Below are 8775 nucleotides of genomic sequence, written 5' to 3' on the forward strand. Positions count from 1 at the left end.
TTTTCCCCGGGTTCTGAGTTATTACTCACTCGAGAACACCGATAAGAGAATCGATTCCGCACTCTGATTCGATAACTCTAAGTAATTTTCATTGCTTACGAGTTTAATAATCATTCAAGTCATTCCTAGCCTAGTCAGCTATATCATTATCGTGCTAGATTTTAACTTTGCTACCTGGTCCTTCCCGGAGCAGAATTTTCGACGACGAGCTAAGCTTATGTCGATCTTCCTCGTCATACCATTTCGCCATGAACAGCAAGCTTGCTTTCGAGTTTGTGTCGTACTCGTGGTTCCAATAACCTTTCGCTTCATCATTCCATTGACTTGATGTCATCGCCGATCGATTACATCTTCCTGAAATCTCTCAACAAATGTGTCGTTATCATCATCAACTTTCTGAACTCTCCCAGGATATCAATCGAATTCATGATGAGAAATACCATCCTTGCCCCTTGATGATTTGTGTTATCATCGACAACATTCTTGTCTCCCCCACAACACAAACTTGTTCATATAATTTTGGAAATACATCCTTTGTGACATGTCGATGGATTGCTGCTGAACCCATCGGCCACCTTCTCATCTTTTACCTATTAAATTTGCATGAGATGTTCTAAAAATTCCTGATTGATCCTTTGTATTCCCAAGGTCCGATCTTTACCTGATGACCATGTCAATGCTATCCCGAAGCATGACAGTGGTACTCAGAACATCAATAAGAACATTGGGAGCGCAACGCTAACTGTTCTTGATCAATTATCCAAACACCATTGTATGGGTAAACCTCATAAATTCCTTGCCCCTTGTCTAAATGGTTTAATACTTGGAGCCCTATCATGCCCTGCCTTTCCTTGGGAAAGTTATACTCTAATACTTGGGTATAAACACCTTTCCTTTCCATTGGTCTAATTATCATAATAATCACATTTTCCTTTCCCTTGTTTTGTTTCACCTTTTCTTGTAATCTAACTTGTCTGAGCAGAGATAAATCCCTGCTTAAGTAAGCACCTCGGTGTACAACTCTGTTAGTAAGACCGTGTTACTATTGTTGATGACATTCTGGTAACCACCGATGGACGAGAACTTTGCCTATTGGTCCGCCTCGTCTTACGAGAAGGAAAATGGTTCTCTTCGTCCCACACCCTTGGTACCAAACTTTGTTGCCAACATAACTGACAGGCTATCCTCTGACCTGCCTTGCTATCATGACCGTTCAAGATGTTAGCGCCTTCCTGCTTTTAACCCACATGGTAGGCCCATAACCCACAGTTCCACAGATCGAAACCTGACTCTCTTGTACACCCTTGTTTCTAAGGTTATTTCTCACGCTGGGCTTCCTATGAAAATCCCGAGCCGCCTTCCGAGAGGCGATCTATTCTGGTATCAGACGCAATACTTATTACCATTTCTCTGAACCCCTTTCACCCCTTGTTTCGGGCAACAGACGATTGCCTACCCGGTTGGAGCTTCTTATTGCACCTCACCTTGCTCTCGATGACTTTCTTGAATTTCAACTCGAGAGATGCCTCTATGCCACGTTCCCTGAGATAGTCTCCACGTACCTATCTTGTGCTGAGCTCCGTCCTTCCCGAGTCTTTCCCCTTACTCCACCCCTTAAATCTCGGGACGAGATTTCTTGTAGTGGAGGAGATTTGTAACACCCCGAGAACCATGCTAGAGTGACCTCCCCTTCAATGATGCCATGTCATCATGCTTTTCAAACTAAATTGCCACTTGATGAAATTAAAACCAAATTCTAGTTGAATTACAAGTTAAATATTTGCTTCTTCTGTCATGCAAACAAAAATGTTCGTGATGTTGCAAATAATCTCCAAGTATTTGTCATGGTGAAAACAACCTCATTTGGATTTCCAAACCCCCCCGGGATTTAATGTAGTGTTCCAACAACATCTTAACGAACCATTTAAATTCAAACACGATTCTAAACTTTTCAAAATAAACTCAAGCTTTTTTGTAGCAGTACTAAATAATGCCTAGTATTTGTTTTGGCAAGTTGCTTTTTTTTTTACAAAAGTTGTTTGGTGGTCAAGCAATTTGCAAACAGAGGTAAAAAGGTAAAACAGAAAAAAGATAAAAAGGGGAAATAGAAAGACCCCCCCCTCTTTTTCACCTGGCCCAGCTTGCACTGTACGAGGCCCGGCCCACCACCCCGGCCTTTCCCTCACCTTTCGTCAGAGGCAGAGACCATGGCGCTGGCCGGGCACGCGCCACCGTCCACACGCGGATCTCGCCCGTGTCGACCATCCATCGGTGCACTGAGACGGATAAGAGCATCCTCGCACCCCTCGATCGAACCCTAGCAGTATTCCCCTCTCCACCTTTCCTCGTTCTCGATCTGGAGCTTCAACCAAGCTGTGGTCGTCGCGACCGTCGTTGTAGCCACGGCCAACGACCCTCATCTCCCTCGTCCTCGTGGTGCAAGTACAAGCCCCGGGCTGCCTCGAAGCCTCGCCATCGACCACCCTTCTCCGACTACGGTCGCCAGACGCCGCCCGTCGATCTGCCACATCCAGGACATCCCCGACCTCCTCGAGTTCACCTTCGGCACCGATGTGAGCCCCTTGCTCCATCCCCCCTTTTTCCATTCGAATCCGGCACCGTAGGACGTCGTCACCGCCGCGTTCTGACCTCGCGGCCATCACGCCCCCCGTACGTCGTTGCGTTGCTGCTACTACTTGGCTGCTGTGCGCCTGCTCTGCTCCCGCATCTGCCTCGGTCGTGCCGGCTGCGTGCCTTGGACCGCCCCTGCCCGTGCTCCTGCCGCGCCCTACGCAAGCGCGCACGCCCGCCCGCTGCCGCGTCCTGGCCTCGCCTTGCTTGCCGCTCGCTCCGTTGCTGCTGCTTCTTCCTACTGCTACTACAACTGCTCCCTGCGCTGCCCGCTGCAGCTGCTCTACGCCCGGCTCCGGCCGCCACCGCTTGCCGGCGCCGTCCCGCTCGCCTGCCATGCGCGCCCCACCTTACGACGACGATGCTCTCCGCCGGCGACACCCGCTACTGGCCCCCCGCATCGCCTGCTCGCCCACCATCGCCGGCGGCACACCCGGCCATGGCTTCTGTCGAGTGAGCCAGCCGGTTCCGTGCTGGATTAGTGGGGATAACCCCCCAGTTTAGATTAAGTGCTACCCCCCTCGAGTATGACTAGTGGGGCCCGCCCCCTTTAAAAAGGAATTTTTAAATGAAAGTAGTAATTAGATTAATTGGTTAATTAATTAATTCTTAGTTAATTAGCTTAATCACACTGCCATGCAGGTCCCATCAGACCAGTTGATTGGCCAACCGTGGACCAGTCAACTGCTGAGTCAGCAGTTGACTGGACCCACGGGTCAGCCTCACTGGTGCACTGCACCGGGTGCACCTAGCCTTTTCACTCTTTTTTATTAGCTTAAATTCCAGAAAATGATTAAAACCTTTGAAATTTCATAGCAAATAAACCATAGCTCGGATCGAAAAACTTTCTATATGAAAGTTGCTCAGAAAAATCCAACGAATCCGAATAAGCAGTCCGTTCATCTGTCACATGCCCCTAGCATGCTGAACATGGAACCGTCCCCTCTCTTTCATCTGTCCAAAATCCACCTACCGCCGGGAAATCATCCTCGGATGTTTCCCCCCTTCGTCTGCAATGTGTAGTACCGCGTTAGAGCATGCCTAGCACTACGCATCGTCATGTCATGCTTAGTGATGCCTCTGTTTGCTATGTATTTACTGTTTCTTCCCCCTCTTCTCTCCGGTAGACCCCGAGACCGACACCGCCCCTGTGATCGACTACATCGACGACGACCCCTCATTCTTGCCAGAGCAACCAGGCAAGCCCCCCTTTGATCATCCCGATATCGCCCATTCCATTCTCTCATGCTTGCATTAGATTTTGCTAATGTTATTGTTTGCTCCTATTCTGATGCATAGCCTGCTTTTGTATCTGCTGTTATACCTTACCTGATTATCCTAAACTGCTTAGTATAGGTTGGTTAGTGATCCATCAGTGACCCCACCTTGTCCTTGTTGCCCCTGCTTCATCATTGAAGACCCGATCAACGGGATCGAAGATCAGGCCCGGCACTGCACATCACTTTCCCCTTAGTTGCTCGACACTACTGGGTTACTATCGAGTGCCGAGGGTGAGACCTTTACAGCACTTCTGATGTTAACCCTGTAGTGTAGCTATTCGGTCGTGGTCATCGAGGGTGATTCCGCCTTAACCACTTCCGATACGACTCTGTCGTGCAACCCCTCAAGTGTGAACCTCGGGGGTGGCTCCTTTTACGTTCACCTTGATGATTACATCGAGGGAATCCACCAAGGGTGATTCCTCGGGTTTTCCCCTTGATGTTTGGACACACAGTTACTATGGTTACTATGACTTTACACTGAACCATGTTACTAAAGACGGGTCGGCCCTGAGGGGTACCCGCGCGAGCTTAATTGCGAGTGATGTGGAGACGGGTTGACCTGGAGCGTACCCGCGAGATAATTACGAGGCGGTGGCCGGGCATTCCTAGCCCTTGCCGCAAGTCCTCGAGACGGGGCAACGGGGTCACATCTTTCGTGAGTCTCTGCTTGTTACCGCGCGTTCCTAATCCACTACGATTTGGATATTTGATCCGAGGGCCTCTGGCCTGATAGCACTAACCATCACGTGGGCATAGTATGGGCGTTCTGCGTCGTATGCATCAACCAAAGCTTAATAGACGTCAGCGACTGAGCGGCGCGTGGCGGGTTTGCTGGTAAGCTCCTGCCTTTTTAGGGAGGTAGCTAGGTCTGCTCACCGGCCGCGTACGCAACATGCAGGAGTTCCCGGGGCGATGGCCCATGACCCCTGGGGGCATAGGTTTAGTCCGGCGTGCTGACCTCTCTATTAAGCCTAGGTCGGGTTGCGGCGTATTGTTTGGCCGAGGCCGGGCATGACCTAGGAAAGTGTGTCCGGCCGGAGTTAATCGAGCGTGGTGGGTAAGTTGGTGCACCCCTGCAGGGAAGAAAACATCTATCGATAGCCTGTCCTACGGTAACGGACACTTGGAGTTGTATCCCGATCGATACAACTAGAACTGGATACTTGAGATGAGACTTGGATATGAGGTGATAAATGGATAGTATGGCTCTGGGATTGCTTTCTCGCAGGGAGTCGAGAAAGGATCTCTGGCCGAGGTTGATAACACTTCTACTACTTTACTTTATGCTACTCTACTCCCTCCTGTTGCTGCAAGATGGTGGTTTCCAGAAGATGCTAGTCTTCGATAGGACTAGCTTCTCCCCCTCTTATTCTGGCATTTCTACAGCCTAGTCAACATATACAGCCTTCCTTTGATAATGTTGCATATGTAGTGTAGATCCTTGCTTGCGAGTACTTTGGATGAGTACTCACGGTTGCTTTGCTACCCCCTTTTCCCCCTTTCTTCTTCTTTCCGGTTGATGCAACCAGATATCGGAGCCCAGGAGCCAGATGCCACCACCGATGCATACTACTATGTGGAGACCGTCGACGACCAGGAGTAGTTAGTGTTGGGGAACGTAGTAATTTCAAAAATTATCCTACGCACACATAGGATCATGGTGATGCATAGCAACGAGAGGGGAGAGTGTTGTCCACGTACCCTCGTAGATCAAAAGCGGAAGCGTTAGAACAATGCGGTTGATGTAGTCGTACGTCTTCACGATCCGACCGATCAAGTACCGAACACACGGCACCTCCGAGTTCAGCACACGTTCAGCTCGATGACGTCCCTCGAACTCCGATCCAGCCGAGCTTTGAGGGAGAGTTCCGTCAGCACGACGGCGTGGTGACGATGATGATGTTCTACCGACGCAGGGCTTCGCCTAAGCACCGCTACGATATTATTGAGGTGGATTATGGTGCAGGGGGGCACCGCACACGGCTAAGAGATCAAGAGATCAATTGTTGTCTCTCCAAGGGGCAGCCTCTCCTCTCTCTTTCCCCTAAAGCCCAATAAGGCCCATATACTCCCCGGCGAATTCCCGTAACTCTCTGGTACTCCGAAAAATACCCGAATCACTCGGAACCTTTCCGATGTCCGAATATAGTCGTCCAATATATCGATCTTTACGTCTCGACCATTTCGAGACTCCTCGTCATGTCCCCGATCTCATCCGGGACTCCGAACTACCTTCGGTACATGAAAACACATAAACTCATAATATAACCGTCATCGAACTTTAAGCGTGCGGACCCTACGAGTTCGAGCACTATGTAGACATGACCGAGACACGTCTCCGGTCAATAACCAATAGCGGAACCTGGATGCTCATATTGGCTCCCACATATTCTACGAAGATCTTTATCGGTCAAACCGCATAACTACATACGTTGTTCCCTTTGTCATCGGTATGTTACTTGCCCGAGATTCGATCGTCGGTATCTCAATACCTAGTAATCTCGTTACCGGCAAGTCTCTTTACTCGTTCCGTAATACATCATCCCGCAACTAACTCATTAGTTGCAATGTTTGCAAGGCTTTAAGTGATGTGTATTACCGAGTGGGCCCAGAGATACCTCTCCGACACTCGGAGTGACAAATCCTAATCTCGAAATATGCCAACCCAACAAGTACCTTCGGAGACACCTGTAGAGCACCTTTATAATCACCCAGTTACGTTGTGACGTTTGGTAGCACACAAAGCGTTCCTCCGGTAAACGGGAGTTACATAATCTCATAGTCATATGAACATGTATAAGTCATGAAGAAAGCAATAGCAACATACTAAACGATCAAGTGCTAAGCTAACGGAATGGGTCAAGTCAATCACATCATTCTCCTAATGATGTGATCCCGTTAATCAAATGACAACTCATGTCTATGGCTAGGAAACATAACCATCTTTGATCAACGAGCTAGTCAAGTAGAGGTATACTAGTGACACTCTGTTTGTCTATGTATTCACACAAGTATTATGTTTCCGGTTAATACAATTTTAGCATGAATAATAAACATTTATCATGAAATAAGGAAATAAATAATAACTTTATTATTGCCTCTAGGGCATATTTCCTTCAGTCTCCCACTTGCACTAGAGTCAATAATCTAGATCACATCGCCATGTGATTTAACATCAATAGTTCACTTCACCATGTGATTAACACCCATAGTTCACATCGTCATGTGACCAACACCCAAAGGGTTTACTAGAGTCAATAATCTAGTTCACATCGCTATGTGATTAACACCCAAAGAGTACTAAGGTGTGATCATGTTTTGCTTGTGAGAGAAGTTTAGTCAACGGGTCTGCCATATTCAGATCCGTATGTATTTTGCAAATTTCTATGTCTACAATGCTTTGCACGGAGCTACTTTAGCTAATTGCTCCCACTTTCAATATGTATCCAGATGAAGACTTAGAGTCATCTGGATCAGTGCCAAAACTTGTATCCACGTAACCCTTTTACGACGAACCTTTTGTCACCTCCATAATCGAGAAACATATCCTTATTCCACTAAGGATAATTTTGACAGCTGTCCAGTGATCTACTCCTAGATCACTATTGTACTCCCTTGCCAAAATCAGTGTAGGGTATACAATAGATCTGGTATATAGCATGGCATACTTTATAGAACCTATGGCTGAGGCATAGGGAATAACTTTCATTCTCTTTCTATCTTCTGCCGTGGTCGGGCTTTGAGTCTTACTCAATTTCACACCTTGTAACACAGGCAAGAACTGTTTCTTTGACTATTCCATTTTGAACTACTTCAAAATCTTGTCAAGGTATGTACTCATTGAAAAAACTTATCAAGCGTTTTGATCTATCTCTATAGATCTTGATGCTTAATATGTAAGCAGCTTCATCGAGGTCTTTCTTTGGAAAACCCCTTTCAAACACACCTTTATGCTTTGCAGAATAATTCTACATTATTTCCGATCAACAATATGTCATTCACATATACTTATCAAAAATGTTGTAGTGCTCCCACTCACTTTCTTGTAAATACAGGCTTCACCGGAAGTCTATATAAAACTATATGCTTTGATCAACTCATCAAAACGTATATTCCAACTCCGAGATGCTTGCACAAGTCCATAGATGGATCGCTGGAGCTTGCACATTTTGTTAACACCTTTAGGATCGACAAAACCTTCTGGTTGCATCATATACAACTCTTCTTTAATAAATCCATTATGGAATGCAGTTTTGTTTATCCATTTGCCAGATTTCATAAAATGCGGCAATCGCTAACATGATTCGGACAGACTTAAGCATAGATACGAGTGAGAAACTCTCATCGTAGTCAACACCTTGAACTTGTCGAAAACCTTTTGCGACAATTCTAGCTTTGTAGATAGTAACACTACTATCAGTGTCCGTCTTCCTCTTGAAGGTCCATTTAATCTCAATGGCTTGCCGATCATTGGGCAAGTCAATCAAAGTCCATACTTTGTTCTCATACATGGATCCCATCTCAGATTTCATGGCCTCAAACCATTTTGCGGAATCTGGGCTCATCTTCGCTTCCTCATAGTTTGTAGGTTCATCATGGTCTAGTAACATGACTTCCAGAACAGGATTACTGTACCACTCTGGTGCGGATTGTACTCAGGTTCACCTACGAGGTTTGGTAGTAACTTGATCTGAAGTTTCATGATCATCATCATTAACTAATTGGTGTAGGCATCACTGGAATAGATTTCTGTGATGAACTACTTTCCAATAAGGGAGCAGGTACAGTTACCTCATCAAGTTCTACTTTCCTCCCACTCACTTCTTTCGAGAGAAACTCCTTCTCTAGAAAGGATCCATTC

Source organism: Triticum aestivum, chromosome 5D, assembly GCF_018294505.1.
Source record: "Triticum aestivum cultivar Chinese Spring chromosome 5D, IWGSC CS RefSeq v2.1, whole genome shotgun sequence".
NCBI classification, from domain to species: Eukaryota; Viridiplantae; Streptophyta; class Magnoliopsida; order Poales; family Poaceae; genus Triticum; species Triticum aestivum.